Genomic DNA, 22,255 nt, shown 5'->3' on the forward strand with positions numbered 1-22,255 from the left:
ATGTATATATGTTGTGCTGTGTTTAGTCGCTCAGTCGCTCTTTGCAACCCCGGACTGTAGCCCACCAGGCTCCTCTGTCCATCAGGATTCTCCAGGTAAGTATACTGCAGTGGATTGCTGTGCCCTCCTTCAGGGGATCTTCCCAACCCAGGGATTGAAGCCAGGTCTCCCACATTGCAGATGGATTCTTTACAATGTGAGCTACCAAGGAAGCCCATATATATGTATATATCCCCACTTATTTCGGGACAACCTAAAACCTTGTAAGATAAAAACAAATCTTAATTTTGACAGTATAGAGCGATACCTAAGAGTGTGGTCTTTAGAGACAACTTTCATAAGTTTAAGTCCCATTCAGTGCCTTGCTAGCTGTTTGGCCCTATTCCAATTATTGATCTTATGTCTCAGATTTCTCATTTGTAAAGTGAGAATAATACAGGCATTTAATCCATATACTCATAATGTTACTAAATCCAAGTTTGTACTGCTCACCACCTGACAGGCCATAAATTAAGAGATGAGGTGTTGGACTGAGGAATAGCAACTTTATTTGGAAAGCCAGCAGGCTGAGAAAATGGTGGACTTCTGTCCCAATAAACGTCAGGTAAGACGTAGAATGCAGGCCTATTTTGTGCTAAAAGGGGAGGCATTACAGCTTGTTATTGCAAACTTCTTGTGCAGGAATTCTTTGGTCTTGCAACTGTCCATGCAGGTCTGGTCTTAATGTGCCTATAAAACTCCAACAAGAAAACTGTTATTTCCTGCACTTTTTTTTTTAAGTTGCCTATTTTTAGCTGTGCTAGGTCTTCATTGCTGCATGGGCCTTTCGCTATTTGTGGTGAGTAGGGGCTACTCTCTAGTTACAGGGCACAGGGTGCCCATTGCTGTAGCTTCATTTGTTGTGGAACATGGGTTCTAGAGTACTTGGGCTTCAGTGGTTGCAGCACATGGGATTCAGTAGTTGTGGCTCCTGGACTCTGGAGCACAGCTCAGTAGTTTTGGAGCACAGGCTTAGTTACTCTGCAGCATGAGCAATGTTCCTGGATCTGGGATTGAACTTGTGTCTTCTGCACTGGCAGGCAGATTCTTTACCACTGAGCCACCAGGGAAGCCCCTCACAGCTTTATTTTTTTTTAATGTACCTTTTATGGTCAAACCTGGGATGTACAACCTTGAAAATGGGCTCTCATGTATTTCAAGCTAAGGGCAACATTCTTTTACAAAGTGCAGAGCCAGCATGAAAAGCACAGGCGGGGAGTACAACAGTTAGCACAATATGGAGTCAAGCGTGTTCTTCTCTGTTACGATAAGAATTAAATACATATTCTATTTAAAGTGCTTACAAAGCACCAGCCATATAATCCACTCTCAATTTTAAAAAATCATTATTTTTATTCTTTTTCTAATTTAATGCAACTCACTTTCTAATGAATAAATGTTCTCTGTAATCTTGTGCCAGTGGTCATCTAATATAAGCTTAAATATTTAAGTGAGGATGCTTTCTGGAAGAGCCCAGGGCTTGCTGTATAGCCCTAAAACTCAACATTCTAAAAACAAAGATCATGGCATCCAGTCCCATCACATCATGGCAAGTAAATGGGGAAAAACTGGAAACAGTGACTGACTATTTTCTTGGGCTCCAAAATCACTGTGGATGGTGAAGGAGCCATGAAATTAAAAGGCTCTTGCTCCTTAGAAGAAAAGCTATGACCAACCTAGAAAGCACATTCAAAAGCAGAAACATCACTTTGCCAATGAAGGTCTATACGATCAAAGCTATGGTTTTTCTGCCAGTCGTGTATGGATGTGAGTGTTGGACCATAAAGAAGGCTGACTACTGAAGAACTGATGCTTTCGAACTGTGGTGCTGGAGAAGGCATTTGAGAAATACTGCATGCACTCAGATATTTCTTAGCAAAGAGATCAAACCAGTCAATCTTAAAGGAAATCAACCCTGAATATTCATTGAAAATAATATCCCTGAATTTTCTAGATGCTTAAATCAACTTTGATCATTTCTACACCTTCCCTGTCATAAACTTTCAAACACTTAAAGCGTTCTTTAATCCTACTTCTAACCCCCAATCTCTAATTACTCCTACCAGGCTAAACATATTGCATACACTCAGATATTTCTTCTATTACATGATTTCATTATTCTCTTTCCATCTTAGTGAGAGTTTTGAAAACTCTTAGTTTTTCAGCCTTTGAGCCTCGTAGGTATATTATCTTTCCTAACTTGGATAGGTACTTATATTGATATCATGTAAACATTTTGGCTATATTGTTTTTGGTCAAATAAAACCCCTTGATCTCTTTCATATAAATTTTTATAAATAAGCCTCCTGTAATTCTTTCCTGTATTGCAAATATTGACTCTAAGATTTCTGTTTTTAACAATAACAGAATTACTTCTATCAAACCAAACCTACTAGCCAAGAAAATCTATAAAAGCTGGATGAAACAACAACAAAAACAAAGACACAAGTATCCAGTGTGGTTGCAGACATTAGCAATCAAACAAGACAGCCATGACTTGAGGGGTCAACATACTTAAGAAAAAGGCATGGGAGTACCCCCCACTTCTTTCTCTCTAGTAAGGTAGCAATCTGGAACTTTTAGCAAATTGTAGAAACAAAGACTGCATTCACAAGCTACCAAAACAGCATATCCCAGAGTCAAGTAAACCACAGAGACATGAGCCTCTAATTAGTATGTCTTTTCCTCTTCAAGATACTTGGCAAAACCAAAGCTTCCAAGCATTAAGAAGGGAAGATCCAAGTGGAAAGTGACTATTGAGACAAGCGGGTTTGAGGCATTCTGAGACCATACAAGGAGATGAGGAAGACAGAGCAACTTTACAGTCTGGAAAAAGTGAAAGTCTACCTTCTCTTCTTGGCCTTTTCTGATGTGATTAATCCTGAGGCCCCGGTTTTTTTCTGTGCTGCTTGGCTGAGTAAAGAGGCACTTGTCTAAAAATTCTGTCTTGTTAAAGTACCTCCTTTTTTGTTCTTTAGGCAAAATGAACAGGCTTTTATTAGGGCACTTTTTTTTTTTTTTTTTTCCTTTTGGTCTACTTCAGTTGTTTCAGCTCCATGTCTAGGATATATGAGGCAAGATTCCCAGCCAGTCTGCCCTCTTCTCTCCATCTTTCAGGGTCCATTTAATTAATTATATCATGTACATAGTTTTCAGTTGTATCTAGCAGGAAGTATAGGGAAAAATATATTTACTTTATCTTCCCGAAAGCTTGAATTTCCTCTTAGTTTTCTTTTACATGAAAATACTTTGCTGTTGTTCCTTGGTCTCTGAGTTATGCCCAGCTCTTTTGCTACCCCATTGACTGTAGGTTGTCAGGGTCCTCTGTCCACGGGATTCTTCAGGCAAGAATACTGGAATGGGTAGCCATTTCTTTCTCCAGAAGATCTTCCCAGCCCAGGAATTATAACCAAATTTCCTGCATTGGCAGGCAGGTTCTTTACCATTGAGCCACCAGGGAAGCCAAAAATACCTCTATGTAGTCTTTATTCTTGAGGGATATTTTGGTTTGGATAGCAAATTATTCTGTGTTGGTAGACTTTCAGCACTTTAAAAATGTTCTATGTTCTTCTGAATTCATAGTTTTTGATAAGACACTAGCCATCACTTTTTAATATTTATTTCATTTTTCTCTGGCTGGCTTTATAAAATTTAATTTTTACCATTGATTTTCAGCAGTTTTACTGTGATTTGTTCAGGTGTGTTTTTATTTATCCCATTTGGAATTTTTAGAACTTCTTGAATTTGTAAACTTATGGGTTTGCAGTCTTGGAAATTTTCAGCCATTTTTAAAAATCACCTTTAGCCTTTTCTTCTCTCTTACTGAGATTCCAATTATACCTATGCTAAAAGAGGAAAGTGAAAAATTTGGCTTAAAGCTCAACATTCTGAAAACTAAGATCATGGCATCTGGTCCCATCACTTCATGGCAAATAGATGGGGAAACAGTGGCAGACTTTATTTTTTGGGGCTCCAAAATCACTGCAGATGGTGATTGCAGCCATGAAATTAAAAGACGCTTACTCCTTCGAAGGAAAGTTATGACCAACCTAGATAGCATATTCAAAAGCAGAGATATTACTTTGCCAACAAAGGTCCGTCTACTCAAGGCTACGGTTTTTCCATTGGTCATGTATGGATGTGAGAGTTGGACTGTGAAGAAAGCTGAGCACCGAAGAACTGATGCTTTTGAACTGTGGTGTTGGAGAAGACTCTTGAGAGTCCCTTGGACTGCAAGGAGATCCAACCAGTCCATTCTAAAGGAGATCAGCCCTGGGTATTCTTTGGAAGGACTGATGCTAAAGCTGAAACTCCAGTACTTTGGCCACCTCATGCGAAGAGTTGACTCATTGGAAAAGACTCTGATGCTGGGAGGGATTGGGGGCAGGAGGAGAAGGGGACGACAGAGGATAAGATGGCTTGGTGGCATCACCGACTCAATGGACGTGAGTTTGAGTGAACTCCAGGAGATGGTGATGTACAGGGAGGCCTGGCGTGCTGTGATTCATGGGTTCGCAAAGAGTCGGACATGACTGAGCGACTGAACTGAACTGAACTGAAATCATTTATAAATGTCCCCCCCCCCACATATCCCTGAAACTTTGCATTTTTTTCAATCACTTTTTTCACTCAGATGGATAATTTTTATGGTCTATTTTCAGTAATTTTTCTTAAGGTATCCAGGATGGCTGAGTCAAATAAAATCTTACTTAATTATGCAGAAGCAGAACGACATCAATTATATTGAAGTCTTTGTCTATCAGTGGGGTCCCAAAGATAAAATTTTAAAAAATACTTCATAAAATCATCTTTACCTCTGAATTATCCCTCAATAAAATTTCTATATTAAAAATATTAGTTACAAACTGGGAAAAATATTTGCAAACAAAAGTAACAGTATAAAAGAGGTTCATGAAGTTTTCCAAATTAATACAAAAAATTAATAGGAAAAAAGATATTAAGAGGAAATCAGAGACATGGAAACTGAAAGGACATAAATATATGCTAAAAATTCTTAAATTCTCTAGTACACAAATAAATGAAAGCTAAAATAAGTTGTTACTTCCCATGTACAATCTGAGCAAAACATGAAAAGCCTGACAATACTAGATTTTGGTGAGAATGTGGAGCAACAGGAACTTGCATGAATTACTGGTGGGAAAATATTTTGGCATGGCTATACAGGAAAAACTTGGTAAAAATTAGTAAATAGATAAGCCTAAACTATGAACAATAATCCCACTCCTAGATATATACCCTAAATAAATCCTCAATCATAAGGACAGCTTTACATGGATTTTATTGCAATAAACCCTTGTAAAGAATATAAATATTTATTAATATGGTGTTACAGACTAAACTGTATCTCCTCAAAATTATATGTCAAACCCCAATTTCTAGGACATCAGAATATGAGTGTACTTGCAAATAGAGTTAATTAAGTTAAAATTAGGTCATTTGAATGGGCCCTAATCAAACATGACTGGCCCTTATAAGAAGAGAACATTTGAACACAGAGAAATACAAAGGGAAGATCTTGTAAAGACACAGGGAAAAGATGGCCATATGTAAGCCAATGAAAGAGGCCTCTGAAGAGTCCAGCTTGCTGACATCTTGATCTCAGATGTCTAGCGTCCAAAATTGAGAGAAAATAAATGTCTGCTGTTTAAGTCACCCAGCTGTGATACTTAGTTACAACTAATATATAGGATAAATTAATGATATAGTATATTTATTTATTATTACTACATAGCAATGATAATGAATGGAAGAATGCTAACTGTATGTGCATAAATTTGAAGGAGATAACTTGGAAAATGATATATGTATGAAATGATTTATAAAAAGTACTGAATACACTAAACTCTGCTTCATATTTTATATATGCATACCCATGTAGTTAAAGAATACTTTGATAGAAAAGTTAAACAGCCTCTTCAGAGTTCTTATCTCTGGGAGGGACAAATGAAATTAGGGTGGTGAATAAAGAAATCTTCAAGTGTACTTGTGAGAGAGAGACAGAGAAGTGAACTGAAGAAATGTGCAAAATATTAATTTTCCTGGATGCATGTGATAAGCACAAGAATTCATTTTAATAAAATTCTTTATGTTTAAATGTATGTAATGGATTTAAAAGAGAAGTGGATCATTATCAAATGATAACTAATTTTATATTGTTAGTTGTTAATTGTTGTTTTAGTCACTGTGTCCACCTCTTTTGCAACCCCATGAACTGTAATCCAGGTATCGAACCTGTGTCTCTTGCATTGGCAGGTAGATTCCCTGAGCCACCAGAGAAGCCCTTAGTTGCTAATTATTCAGTTATTAATTAATCCCAATTCTTTCTGTGGAAGTTTGCATCTAAAATCATTTCTTGGAAAATTTATTTTACAATAGGCTATACATGAAATAAATTGTATTTCTTCATTGCTTATCATATCAGAGATAACTATAAGGTACCCATCAAATAGCTGCAACTATTTTCTACAGTGGTAGAATTAAAGATAACTTTTCAAAAGCCAATTAAAGAATAATAATTTTAAATGACAACATTTAGACCAAAAATTCTGTTTTCTGAGCAAAGTTGGCCTGTGTATGATTGGGATTGTATTCATTTTTTCTCTCTTGCTGCTTAAGCAATTGTTACTTCCTTCTAACTGTGTTAAATATTTTTTTAAAAGGCAGGAAAATCATTCTTAATTTAATTGCACTGTTGCTGACCTATACAACAGCTTAGCCAGAAAACTCAATGAGTGATATGGAAAGAAGCAGAAATTGAGATAAGTATTAGAAATCCCACCCTATCTTTCAGGTTTGAAATTATAATCAGAATGACAAATTGAGTGTCTGTGAAAAAGTGCATTAAAATTAGAAAAGAAAAACAGAAATGTCTCTTTCTCAATATTAGACAGCTCCATTTTAAAAGGTATTTTTCTGATGGAGTCAGGCTAGATCATCTAACATGAAAGGACACAGAGGGTAATATTGTGCTGCAACTGTAAGGCCAACAGCAAGAATTTTTATTCCCAAGGTGAAGTCAGTCTATTAGAAACATTTAACACATGTGTACCTGTGCTGGATTCATTTTGATATTTGGCAAAACTAATACAATTATGCAAAGTTTAAAAATAAAATAAAATTAAAAAAATAAAAAGAATTTTTAGGGTTTATCATACATAGGAAGTAGAAAAAAAATACCCTGAGAAATAACTTAACCACCTTAATGTAGTGATGTGGAAATTGAGGCACCCCAAGTTAATGGTCTTGATCAGAATTTTAATGGGGGTTCAGAGCAGAGCCAGTAGTAAAGCTCACTTATGATATATATTTAATCTTTCCTTTTTAAAAGGTTACTCTATTTAGTAGATGCCTTCATTAAAATATTCAGTTCTTCTTTGCTTTAAAAATGCTTCTGGGCAATTTAGTGGGGATGTCTATGACACTTGCCTTTGGATTGTGAATGCAACCTAGGTCTAATGCTAACTAACTGACTCCATGTATAAGGACATGGAACAACAGATTGGTTCCAAATAGGAAAAGGAGTACATCAAGGCTGTATATTGTCACCCTTCTTATTTAGCTTATATGCAGAGTACATTATGAGAAAAGCTGGGCTGGATGAAGCACAAACTGGAATAAAGGTTGCCAGGAGAAATATCAATAACCTCAGATATGCAGATGACACCACCTTTATGGCAGAAAGCAAAGAAGAACTAAAGAGCCTCTTGATGAATGTGAAAGAGGAAAGTGAAAAAGTTGACTTATAGCTCAACATTCAGAAAACGAAGGTCATGGCATCCAGTCCCATCATTTCATGGGAAATAGATGGGGAAACAATGGAAACAATGGCTGACTTTATTTTTGGGGTTCCAAAATCACTGCAGATGGTGACTGCAGCCATTAAATTAAAAGATGCTTACTCCTTGGAAGGAAAGTTATGACCAACCTAGACAACATATTCAAAAGCAGAGACATTACTTTGCCAACAAAGGTCCGTCTAGTCAAGGCTATGGTTTTTCCAGTGGTCATGTATGGATGTGAAAGTTGGACTTTAAAGAAATCTGAGCACCGAAGAATTGATGCTTTTGAATTGTGGTGTTGGAGAAGACTCTCAAGAGTCCCTTGGACTTCAAGGAGATCCAACCAGTCCATCCTAAGGAGATCAGTCCTGAGCATTCATTGGAAAGACTGATGTTGAAGCTAAAACTCCAATACTTTGGCCACCTGATTCGAAGAGCTGACTCATTTGAAAAGACCCTGATGGTGGGAAAGATTGAGGGCAGGAGAAGGGGATGACAGAGGATGAGATGGTTGGATGGTATCATCAATTCAATGGACATGAGTTTGGGTACTCCGGGAGTTAGTGATGGACAGGGAAGCCTGGTGTGCTGCAGTCCATGGCATCGCAAAGAGTTGGACACGACTGAGCGACTGAACTGAACTGAACTGACACTTTTCAGTGCAGGTACCTTTGAAGTTGCTCAGATTCCAGGCCAGCTGCCAAATTGCCCGGGGAAGCAGGGGCACTGAACACCACCCTGTTGATTTTGGAGACCTGACCAAATTTGTGTCCTTTATTCCTAAGAGTCACTAGACCATCTGATAGCTGAAGAATTCACTTAAGTATAGTGAAAGCAAACATCTTTTCTAAGTTGATTGCTTTTTTCCAGCTTCTTGTGCCCATTCCTTTCTCTCTCCATTCCTAAATAATATCAAGTTCACTGATTTGACAATCAAAAGAAGTCACCCAAATTGGTTTCTGAATCAGTCTAGAAACATTTTCTGAATGCCTACCATATTCCAGGAAGCATGCTGAATATATCAGAATGTGCCTTGAGTACAGGACAATCTGCACAGCCAGGTCTTCCTCAGGCTATTTTGACTCAGAATGCATTGTTGGTGATCCTTTTCAGAGGTGGACAATCTAGTTCCTTCCTTCATCCCCCCATATCTGTCATTCTTGAAAACAGTGATCCAGTGTATCTAGAGTTATTACAAATTTTTGAAACAAGCCCAGATCATGTTGACAAAGAGAGATCCCATGTGGTCTTTTTTCAGATTCTTTCTGGGGGTCTAACCAGAGCCCTGACACTTCTCAGACCACTTCTGCCACCATCAGCATCACTGTAACAATTCCTGCTGGTCTTGAGGGATATCTACTTAGCTCCAAGCTGAGATCAAAGTAAAAGCAGTTCAGTCACAAGAGAGACCAATCAATATAAGGTGGAGGGTAGGAAGGAAAATAGCTACCATTTTTGAAAGACTACTGCTGCTGCTGCTAAGTCGCTTCAGTCATGTCCGATCCTGTATGACCCCATAGATGGCAGCCCACCAGGCTCCAATATCCCTGGGATTCTCCAGGCAAGAACACTGGAGTAGAAAGACTAGCACAGGGAATAAGGGAATAAATTTTTGTCATTTCTGTCATTGCTTATCAGAAACAATAAAGGATTTTTTTCACTTTGTTAAAAGCATCAGTTGAGCAAGTATTTTAAAATTTTACAGTATTAAAATTTGATGTATTTGAAAGTTATCAGTTCAGTTCAGTTCAATTGCTCAGTCATGTCTAATTATTTGCAACCTCTTCGACTGCAGCATGCCAGGCTTCCCTGTCCATCACCAACTTCCAGAGCTTACCCAAACTCATGTCCATTGAGTCAGTAATGCCATCCAACCATCTCATGCTCTGTCATCCCCTTCTCCTCCCACCTTCAATCTTTCCCAGCATCAGGGTCTTTTCCCATAAGTTAGTTCTTTGTATCAGGTGGCCAAAGCATTGGGGTTTCAGCTTCAGCATCAGTCCTTCCAGTGAATATTCAGGACTGGTTTCCTTTAGAATTGACCAGATGGATCGCCTTGCAGTCCAAGGGACTCTTGAGAGTCTTCCCCAACACCACAGTTCAAAAGCATCAATTCTTCAGCACTCAGTTTTCTTTATAGTCCAACTGTCACATCCATACATGACTACTGGAAAAACCATAACTCTGACTAGACAGACCTTTGTTGGCAAAGTAATGTCTCTGCTTTTTAATAAGTTGTCTAGGTTGTTCATAGCTTTTCTTCCAAGGAGCAAGCGTCTTTTAATTTCATGGTTGCAGTCACCATCTGCAGTGATTTTGGAGCCCCAAAATATAAAGTTTCTCACTGTTTCCATTGTTTCCCCATTTGATACCTCTGATGTCCCAGCTTAAAACAAGATGGGTGGTGGAGTTACTAGTATTGAGTAAGGAGAGGATTTCTATCTACACTGAATGAAATCAGAGAAAGCAAGAACTCAGAGTCAACTATTACCACTTGTGTTATTTTTTCAGCAAATATTCAGGATGCATTGGTGAAGCTATTTAAAATATTGAGTTTGATTCATTTAGATATTTGGCAAAACTAATACAATTTTGTAAAGTTTAAAAATAAAATAAAATTTAAAAAAATAAAATAAAATATTGAGTTTGATGAAACATGAGCTATAATTGAGTTTGATGAAACATGAGCTATATCTTTCTTATTAATTTTTTGCAAAAAATATTACTAATAAGGGCTCTTAAGCTGCTCAATGCATATTCCATTTCATAAATATTAAATGGAAGGAATCCATATGTTAGAAAACCATTCTGTTTCTATATGTTTCTGAGAATTAATTAACAGAATATCAAAACAGTTCTGTAAAATACTCTATCAAGTGCTCGGATCTCAAGTGGGTATAGTAATTAACTTTAAGGACATTAAATACTGTATAACATATGATTCTGAAAAAGGTAAAAATATTCCAGAAATATTACAAGTTTATCATTGAATCAAGAATTATTCTTTAAACATTAGAAAAACAGCTACAATATGGTGGTTCTTTTAAGCAAAATAAGCAATATTTGTTATTCATAATTTTATTTAACTTTCTTCAAAGCCTGTTGAATAGGAACTGGCTTTATAATAGATTTGCCAAAGGAACAGATAACACACAGTTTTTGCCATATGTTAAGTAGATAGCCAATGAGAGTTTGCTGTATGACTAGGGAACTCAAACAGGGGCTCTGTATCAACCTAGGGAGGTGGGATGGGGAGGGAGATAGGAGGGAGATTTAGGAGGGAGGGGACATATGTAAACCTATGGCTGATTCATGTTGATGTTTTGCAGAAACCAACAAAATTCTGTAAAGCAATTATCCTTCAATTAAAAATAAATTAATTTAAAAAATGGGGAAAAGAAGACTTGAGCTTTTCAGAGTTGAGTATTTATTTGTTCTATTCTATTTCTACTGGGAGTAGGTCAGGATGAAAGCATACTGCGTGAGACTCTGGGGAGTTAGGATGGAGTGAACAAAGGAGAGTATCCTTGCTAAAGGACTTAATACTTAAAATATTTGGTGAAAGAGCTAAGCCTAGATATTCTTCTTTGACAATGATCTCTTTTAGTTAGATAACAAGATACCTGCCTTCCAGATAAATCAAAAGCCTGAAGAAACTAACCCCAGATAGAGGAGCAGGGCTGGTGATGAGGAAAGAGTACAGAATGTACAGGACATTGTGGGGCAGAGAGTTAAATGCTTGCTCTTTTACTTACCAGTTGTGTGGCCAGGCAAGTTACTGTCTCTAAGCCTCAGTTTTGCTTCTGCAATATGAAGATTACAGTAGCACTAATATTGGAATAGTTCTGAGAATCAAAAAGGAAAACAAGTAAGGTACTGGGCACAGTACTGGAAGAAACAGCAGGCTCCTTATCAGAGGTCATTATAAGATTTTAGGAGTCCCAAGTCAGGGTGGAAGTTACAGAGAACAGAATTGCTCTGTCTTAGTAAATAAAATATAGCTTTCTGCATCTGAAAAGAAGAGACAGAGAAATGTCAAATGAGAAAAAAACAAGGGAGAAGAGAGAAAGGCTGCTCAGTGTAAAAATAAACACATTGACAAATTAAAAAAATGTGCGGTGCTATGCTTAATTGCTCAGTTGTGTCCAACTCTTTGAGACCCCATGGGCTGTAGCCCACCAGACTCCTTTGACCATGGGGATTCTCCAGGCAAGAATGCTGGAGGGAGTTGTCATGCCCTCCTCCAGGAGATCTTCCCAACCTAGGGATTGAACCCAGGTTTCCTATATTGCAGGCAGCTTCCTTACCATCTGAGCCACCAGGGAAGCCTAGATACGTGCAAATAGAATAGTGCTGTGGGAAAAATACAGTGTGCTAGAGAGATCTGAAAGGTGGAGACCTCATCTTGGATGGCCAGGCAAGTTGTGCAAGACTCTGATTGCGAAACGAAGCTAATAATTCAAAGATACAGGGGAATAGACTTTCCAGGAAAGGAAGCAGATGTGTATAAAATGAGATCAGAATGTTGAAGCAAAAAGTACACAGTGATTCTGAAATCCAGAGAATAAAAATAATATTAGATGAGATCTGAGAGGTAAACCAAAGTCACATCATGTAGAGCTTTTAGGATCTAGACAGACATAATAAAATTTTAGTTTATTTGCTAAGGCTAAGAGGAAATCATTGGAATCACCACTAGAGGTTGATATTTATATTTTATAATGAGCATGCTGGTAGCTCTGTGACATGTTATCTTCAAAGCAAGAGAAGAACAAGAAGACCACTTAAGTGGCTTCAGGGGTCTAGGCAACAGTTCATGGTTGTCTGGTTTGGGAGGAAGACATAGAAATGATTAGACCGTCATATTCAGAATAGATGTTCAATGTGATGACTTCTCACTTTTCCTTATACAATATGAGAATGAGGAAAAATGAGAAATCAATCACGACTTCTGAGATTTTGACCTGAGAAATACGATGAAAAGGATGACATTAATTGAAAGGAGTGGTATTTGGAAATAAGCAAGTTGAGGGAAAATGGATTGATATAGGGAAGTGGTAAAAAACAGGTTTTTAGACTGAATTCTAACTTAATAGACATTAATGGTGATGGGATGAGTAGAGAGGATTAAGAGGAAAGTGAGTGGTGAAGATGTACAGACAGGGATTTCAATAATCTTGTTTATTTAAAGAAAAATACAGTTCTTCCAAACATAGAGAAAAAAAAAAAAAAGAGTGGTTGGTACCAGAGAAAGAACCCCCTGTACTTTTTATCACATTAGTGATAGTCATATAAACCATCTTCACGCAATACTGTGTCTCCAGAGAAAATTCCTTGATGCCACATATCTAATAGATATCAGCAAAATATTTGTGATCAATCTTCAGAATTGATTGTGCAGCTTCCTCAATAGTGAATGTTCTCTAACGATACTGAGTCTTAATGGTGTCAGAACAAAAAAGGTTCTTGTCCTCCAATTTTTTTTTAAGTTGAATAGGACCAGAGTGAAAAATAATAATGTGTCTCTTTTCATATGATAAATAGGCTTGAAATGGCAATAAAATTTTTCAAATCATTCTAGAGGACTAACTCAAGGAATTTTTCCCAAAAAGGATATAAATATTCAATATGGAATTTTGACCAAAGTTTCTCAGGCGGGCTGATAGCCAAGTCAGATGATTTTGATAAGCCAAAAGATGCAAAGTACTCTGTTTTTAATTCTTGTCAGTATCAGAACCCATTCTGGACATAGCCATTACTTAATGCTTCGATTGAATGGTTCCCAAATGTGCTGCCTGCATCATGGACAAAACGATGTGATATCTGTCTCATTAAATAGAAAAAATATTCTTTTATACAGGTGATTAACTCATGCAAATTAATTGCAAATCTTCTATAAATGTCTCCTAGATGTTTCCTCTACATTTAGTATTAAGTAACTAAGATCTATTGCAATTGGTCTCACCATTCATCAGCTTTTAACCCAATGATATCAGAAAGCATTTATTGAATATGGAATGCAGCACACAATATAATTCAGGGTCTGCAAAGGCAGGTACCTTGGGCATTCAGAATCCAATAATATTCTTCCATAGTTTTAGACGGTGGTTGGTTGCAATATGCAAAAATTCCCAAAGCTAGTGATCATAAGTGAGAAAAGCCTACTCATAAAGGTAATTTGTGAAACTTCATTTTTCTTTTTCCTTTTTAAAATAATTTTAGTCACTATTCAGTAAAAAGATGTCTTCTTTTATAAAGTGCAGATCAGATCAGATCAGTCGCTCAGTCGTGTCCTACTCTTCGCAACCCCATGAATCGCAGCACACCAGGCCTCCCTGTCCATCACCAACTCCCGGAGTTCACTGAGACTCACGTCCATCGAGTCAGCGATGCCATCCAGCCATCTCATCCTCTGTCGTCCCCTTCTCCTCCTGCCCCCAATCCCTCCCAGCATCAAAGTCTTTTCCAATGAGTCAACTCTTCGCACGAGGTGGCCAAAGTACTGGAGTTTCAGCTTTAGCATCAGTCCTTCCAAAGAAATCCCAGGGCTGATCTCCTTCAGAATGGACTGGTTGGATCTCCTTGCAGTCCAAGGGACTCTCAAGAGTCTTCTCCAATACCACAGTTCAAAAGCATCAATTCTTTGGTGCTCAGCCTTCTGTATTTTATCATTTATATATTTACCTGCGTTTGTCTCCAGAGAGAGACAAATCAAATTATATACATGAAGAATAAATAGAACTTTGGGCCAGTTGGCCTGGGAGTATATTCACTTTAGGAAAAACACTATCTTTTGTTTGGGATAACCCCTCAATTTGCTATCTGACTGTGAAAAACAGGGTCTTCTGATTTCAGGATAGATAGGTAGCATTTATAAATATAATTAGTTAAATGGCTATACATAAAGAAGGCTTCCCTGGTGGCTCAGATAGTAAAGAATCTGCCTGCAATGCAGGAGACCTGGGTTCAACCCCTGAGTCAGGAAGATCCCCTGGAGAAGGATACAGTCCATGAGGTCACAAAGAGTTGGATGCAACTGAGCAACTAACACTTTCACTTTGTTTTATAATGCATAATGAAGAAACAACTTTTGGCATTGTTTCTGCCAATTAAAGTAGCTGAATGGGCTAGGAAAAGGAAACAGAAGAGGCTAAATAACTTTGGAATAAGCACGTCCATGGTGAGGACTATATTTCAATATAATTGGTTTCCTTTGCAATCCTATGTATTTTTTTTACTATACAGTAAAAAAATATTCTGATAAAAGGTCACCAACCTTCTCTAGACTGTTAAATATACATTTAAAAGCATTTTTAGACATTCTTTTTTAAGGAGAGATGAGCCTAACTAACAAGACTACAGAATGGAACCCACAAAAGAACATAACAGGAAAGAAGTGCCTGTAGAAGGGAAGAGACAGTCAATTTCTAGGAACCATGGAGCTATTATATTTGATATGGCTTCTATCCTGAGCTGTAATTATACTTCATCACTCCAAGATCTTTCACTCATATCCAATTACTTTATAAAGCCTTGATGTTAATGGTCTTTAGAGGAGAGAAGGAAGGATGTTAGTATTAAAATGACTGACAGCAAATGAAGAGAAGGGACCCAGCAGAACCATTGTGAGAGAGGAAACAGTGAAGAGTATTTGAGCACAATCATGTGGTAAACGTCTTTATCCAAAATGTGCTATGGGAAGGGCACCCTTGCAGAGGTGTTAGGTGACAAGATCCTGCTATCACAGGGGAAGATAGTCCTAAGAGAAGTACAACTCCAGGAGGATAGAAAACTCATGGATAACCAGGAGAGAGGTTATTTTTCTTTGTTTGTTTTAATTGAAGTATAATTGATTTACAATGTTGTGTTAGGTTTAAGTGTATAGCAAAGTGATTCACATATATAGAGAAAGTGTGTTAATCACTCCATCACTTCCGACTTTCTGTGACCCCATGGACTATAGCCCACCAGGCTCCTCTGTCCATGGATTTCTGTAGCCAAGAATACTGGAGTGGGCTGCATTTCCTTTCTCCAGGTGATCTTCCCTTCCCATGGATTAAACCCAGGCCTCCTGCATTGCAGGCAGATTCTTTACTGTCTGAACCACCAGGGAAGCCACACACACACACAAACACACACACACACACACACACACACACGTATATATACATACACACACACATATGTTCTTTGTAAGACTGGTGGCTTAGATGGTAAAAAATCTACTTGTGATGCGGGAGACTTGGGTTCAATCCCTGAGTTGGGAAGATCTCCTGGAGAAGGGAATGACAACCCACTCCAATATTCTTGCCTGGAGAATTTCATGGACAGATGAACCTGGCAGATTACTGTCCATGGAGTCACAAAGAGTTGGATACGACTGAGTAACTAACACACATTTCTAATATAGGTTATTATAAGATATTGAATATAGTTCCCTGTACTATACAGTAAGTCCTTGCTGGTTTTCTGTTGCATATATAGTGGTATGTATATGTTAAGCCCAAACTCTTAATTTTTCCCTCCCCTGCCTTTTCTTTTTGTTAACCATTAGCTTGTTATCTATGTCGATGAGTAGCTGCTGCTGCTGCTGCTGCTAAGTTGCTTCAGTTGTGTCCGACTCTGTGTGACCCCATAGATGGCAGCCCATCAGGCTCCCCCGTCCCTGGGATTCTAGATTTCTATTTAATAAATAAGTTAACTTGTATCATTTTTTTGATTCCATATATAAAGTAGTAACATATGATATTTGTCTTTCTCTGTCTGACTTCATTTAGTATGAGAATATCTAGGTCCATCGTGTTGCTGCAAATGGAATTATTTCATTCTATTTTATGGCTGAGTAATATTCCATTGTTTGTATGTACTACAATTTCTTTATCCTTTCTTATGTTGATGGATACTTAGGTTGCTTCCATATCTTGACAATTGTAAATAATGCTGCAATGAACATTGGGGTGCATGTATATAATCTTTTCGGGATTTCAGGGTCATATGTTAGCTCTATTTTTAGTTTTTTAATGAACTTCCATACTGTTTTCCACAGTGGTTGTGCCAATTTACATTTCCACCAGTAGTATAGGAGGGTTGCCTCTTCTCCACACCGTCTCCAGCATTTTAGTAGACTCTTTGATGATGGCCATTCTGACTGATGTGAGGTCATACCTCATGGTAGTTTTAATTTGCTTTGCATTCCTCTAATAACTAGTAATGATGAACATCTTTTCATGTGCCTGCCGGCCATTTATTGTCTTCTTTGTCCAATAGATCTTTGCCCATTTTTTTTAGATTGAGCTGTATAAGCTGTATGTTTTGGAAATTAAGTCCTTGCAGTTCCCATCATTTGCAAATATTTTCTCCCACTCCAGAGGTTGTCTTTTCATTTTGTTGATGGTTTCATTTGTCATGTAACAAGCATGTGGACAAGCAGTTCTAGACTTACTAGACAAACTATTATCCTAAAAGTGTCACTGAACTTTTGAGTTTGTTCTACTGCTCTACTCTTACTTTAAAATACACACACACATACACACATGGCTTCCCTGGTAGCTCAGCTGGTAAAGAATCTGCCTGCAATGCAGGAAACCTGCGTTTGATCCCGGAGTTGGGAAGATCCCCTGGAGAAGGGAATGGCTACCCACTCCAGTGTTCTGGCCTGGAGAATTCCATGTCCTGTGCAGTCAATGGGGTTGTAAAGTGCCGGACACGACTGAGCCTGAGCGACTTTCACACACACACACACACACACACACACACACACACACACACACATAATTTGGTTGGGTTGGGTCTTAGTTGTGGCATGCGATTTCTCTTGTGGTGCAAGGACTCTCTAGTTGTGGTGCGTGGACTTAGTTGCTCCACAGCACATGGGATCTTAGGTCCCTGACCAGGGATCAAACCCACATCCTTCGCATTGCAAAGTGGAATCTTAACCACTGGGCCACCAGGGAATTCCCACTCTACTCTCTTAAGTGTATGGTTTGCCTGGATATGACCTCTGCAACTGTTCCAGGAACAGCATATATCACATAAATTTTCCAAGTACTTATGTGCCTGAAAATGTTTTTACCTGGTCCTTATGCTTGATTATGTAATTTAGCTGGAAATATAATATATAACCTTTAGGTTCTATACAACTTTCCCTTTGAAGTTTAAGACATTGCTTTTCATTTTAATTTTCTTCTTTCATCAAAGCATTGCTAATGCAGTCTCATGTTCTTCTGGCACTTCTTTCTTTGCAGATGATCTTTTTTTTTCAACCAGAAACTTCAAGAATCTTCTCCTTATATTTAGTAGAATTTTATGAAGATTCATATCTTCCTTCATCCTGTTGAGACTTAGTAACATAAGCCTGAAAACTTTCCTTCTCAAGTTCCACTAATTACTCATCTTTTCCTTTTTGACTTTCAGTTCTCTTTTTTCCCCTGATTCCCTATTATTGAATATTGCACCTTCTATATCAATGCTTGATATCTCTTAAATTTTTATCCATTTTTCCCTCTATTTATTTAAATACTTGTCTAAGCTATCTTTTCAGTTTTATTTTCCAGCCCTTAGAAAGTTTATCTCAACTGTCACTTTTAATACTAAGAACTCCTGTGGCGGATTCATTTTGATATTTGGCAAAACTAATACAGTTATGTAAAGTCTAAAAATAAAATAAAATTTAAAATTAAAAAAAAAGAAATTAGATATGATTAAATTAATAACAGCTAAAAAAAAAAAAAAAAAAAAAAAAAGAACTCCTGACCTCATGGATTTTTATTGAACCTCAGTTTTTCTCACATGAATGCAAGATTGCCTCACCTATCTTTGTGAATATTAACTACACATTTACATTTTTCTGAATTATCCCTTTAAGAGACATCCACTGAATGGCACTCAGAGCTTTATCTGTAGCTCCAGCAACCCAGATCAGCCAGCTGCCCTTTTTCCCAAGAGGCTGGATGAGAATTTTTGATTTGGAGCACTGGCATCACAGTGGAAACTGCACCCCCACCCCATAAAAAAGAGTAGCTTACCAGTTGTATCGGCCTAACACAACACAGTTGTAAATCAGAGTCGGCACCATATTCCAGGGGTCCTGATTTCAAGGCTGGTAGTCTTTCCTTTATACTTTTGGCTGAGTGATTCAGCAGATATGATCATGGTCGATTAGTTTTACATCATAAATTTTTAAAATATTTCATATAAGCTATGGGCCCTTTATAGTTACCATAGCCTTCGGTATGTAATATAAGTCATATAAAATCATATCATTTTTTCCATCAACCATATCTCAATAAAAAATTATGCCATTTTTCAGGGCTTGAGTCATTTACAATAATATTTATTAACACTTATAGGAGTTTTTTTCATGCATGCAAATAGTTTGTGTAAGGCATTTTAGTTGAATAAGCTCTACTGTGCCAAGAATGTTGAGTTTTCCTTGAAATGCCCATGCTCTGATGTCTAAGGAAAATATCAGCTCCATGGCAGCTGTTTTCAGAGAGAATTATAGTTAGTATTTGGTTTATGGTTGTAAGTATCCCAGTTAATACCATAGCAATGAGGCTGAAGGCCTGTCAGAAACACAAAAGTTACTGCCTTTGTGTGGATTCAGACAGAGGTTATTTCTGCTCTATAGTTAAAGGCAAGTCAGTGTTTTCAGCTAGTAAAAGTGGGATCTCCTATGCTTTCAAAAGTAACTGTGTGATTAAACAGGGGCATATCTTCTGACCCATGCATGGGGCACGTAACATAAGTGTGTCAGGCAAGGCAGATGCAAGAGGGTGCTGTCAGCAGCAGTCTGCAGTGCTCTTCAGAGGCCTACAGTGCCAAGGCCTTCCTGAACAGCCAAAGGATTTTAGGAGGAAATCTGGGGAACAAATGATTTCTAGTTTAAGAAATACAAAAAAAGACACACACATTCTCTTTGCAACAGTTGATTTTTTGGGACAGGCAGTTTCAGAAAAAGTTTGTCTCATACTTGAGCCACAGTGCTATTCCTCCCTGAGGACATCTGAGTTTCCTCAAAGAGTAATCAAATAACTGCTTCCTAAGAGACAGAAGTGCCCTAATACCTCTCGGAAGGTTACCCACCAGTGGCTTGTTAAGCATATGTGGAGACCGGTTGTCAATTCTAGGCATCAGATGGCAAAGCAGAAAGGCCAACGACAACCCTGATTTATAGTGTCATGGCATTCTGACTTTTCCCGAGGTAACTAAAGTTTCAGCCTTACTTTTTTTAGCCGTTAGTTTCTTGGGACTATTTTTTTGTTGTGATAGGAGAGAATATATTTGAATAAACACAGGGTAGTACACTGGATGGTAGACTTATGTTGAATACCTCTGTGGAATTAACTGTAGGAGATATTAAGAACAAGAATTTAGACATTTGTAAAAGCCTAGTGGACAGGAAAAAACAGAGAATACAACATGCAAAACATTTCTTAAATGTCTCAGCAGCTCTAGAAAGATCACAGAACCATTCGGTACATGTATGGTTGTTTAGGCAGGAAATTAAAGGTCTGCCAGTGTTAATCTGGGATTGAACACTATGAGCCTGCCAATATTGACCACCCTGGAGGTAGAAACGTGCTCTAATTGGCAATTGTGAATATGCTCTAATGTAAATGCAGATGCCAGATGTGCTTAGATTAACATTATCAAAAGGGTAATGCTTTTGCTGATACAGTGAATCTATTCCAGCAAGAATACGGGCACACCATGGATAAAATGACAGAAGGTCTGAGTAGAGAAGTAATTTTGAAATTTAGGGAGAATTTAAGTAACATCAATTGCAGAACCTCCAATTAGAGGCAGTGAGCTCCTCTGTGCTGTAACGCCATGCATTGCGTTGCTGCTCAGTAAAGTTCAAGGATACTCAGCCAAGAGTGACTCAGTGCCTAGATTCAGGGGAATTCAATTTGAATGCAGCTTCCAACATAGGACACAGTCTCTCAAGAGATCAAATTCCATTTTATGGATAAAATAAAAATGTATTGCTATACTTTGTGACAAAAGTAATGACATTTTGCTGAGTGGCTAAATCCTGTGAATATTGAACTAAATAATAATAATTAATAACTTTTAGAAAGATATATTTGATTTACCAAAAGATATTTAAGTCAGAAGGACTTAAATTCTGCATTTATATATATTAACTCCCTATTTTATGTGATCAAAACATATTATTTAGTATCAAGTCAAATAGAGTATAATTTAAATTGGGCAGCTTTACGTTACCCTTAGAGTCCATTACATATGTATTATTTTATTATTGAAAGACTCTCTTATCTTTAGTAGAATTTTGGATAAAATTCAGATGGCAGAGTTTATTGTTGTTTATTTTCTTACAGTGGAGCCTATACATTACATAGAAAAACAAGAAGCAAAACAAACTCAAATTTAGGGAATGACTGAAAAAAAAATCATTCAGAGAGCAACCTCTGGTATTTCCCTAGCTCAAAAACGTCAATTGGCAAGTACTCTTTGGATTACAAATCCAAGTGTAAAAGTGCTAATCAGCATGATGTAGTATGTGAGTCACACCCTGGACCTTGGCCATCCCCTGAGCAGCCATAGGACCTCTGGGAATTACCAAAGACTCTGGTTACCCTTCCGCATGAACCTGAACCCTTGCATCAGAAACAGGAGCTGACTCAATCTGCTCACTGCACACTTTTTGTCCTTCATCCTGCTCCCCATCCACTTTTTTTTTTTTTTTGGCTCACTCTGTAATGAGTAATCTTCTTTCGTTTTTGTTAACACTCTTTAACCCTATTTGGATAGTCAAAAGCAAATGCTAGAATGCTAAAAAAATCTATTTTCTAAAGTGAGTAAAAATTATGGGCAGAAATAAATAATCTTTCCCATGGGAACTTTGAAAGACATCTTGATATTTTAAAGATTAGAGTTTATCTTATCAAGCGCTTTAGGCCTAAAGGAAAGAAAATGAAACTCACTTTATGTCCTTTTCAACTAGCACCTTCCCCTGAAAGATAAACTCACACATTACCTGTACATGAGTTTTCAGGAGCTACCTCAATAGAATACTACAGACTAGGATGCTTAAACAACAGCAAATTGTTTTTGCATAAGTCTGGAAGCTAGCAGTCTGAGATCAAGGTGTTGGTGGGTTTGTTTCCTTCTGAGACCTCTCTCCTTGTCTTGCAGATGGCCGCCTTCTCGCTGAGTTGTCCCTCTATCTATGTTGTCTGTGTCCCTGTGCTCGAACCTCCTTTCTTATAAGGAAATCAGTCCTACTGGAATAGGGCCCACCCTAATGATCCCGTTTGAATTTAATTATCTCTTTAAAGTACCTATATCTAATATAGTCACATTCTAAGTACTGGGGGTTAGGGCTTCAACATTATAACTTTGGGAGGCGGGGACCCAATTCAACCAGTAATACTTTCCAATGTAATTCTTCT

This window comes from Bubalus kerabau, chromosome 9, assembly GCF_029407905.1.
Source record: "Bubalus kerabau isolate K-KA32 ecotype Philippines breed swamp buffalo chromosome 9, PCC_UOA_SB_1v2, whole genome shotgun sequence".
Classification (NCBI taxonomy): domain Eukaryota; kingdom Metazoa; phylum Chordata; class Mammalia; order Artiodactyla; family Bovidae; genus Bubalus; species Bubalus kerabau.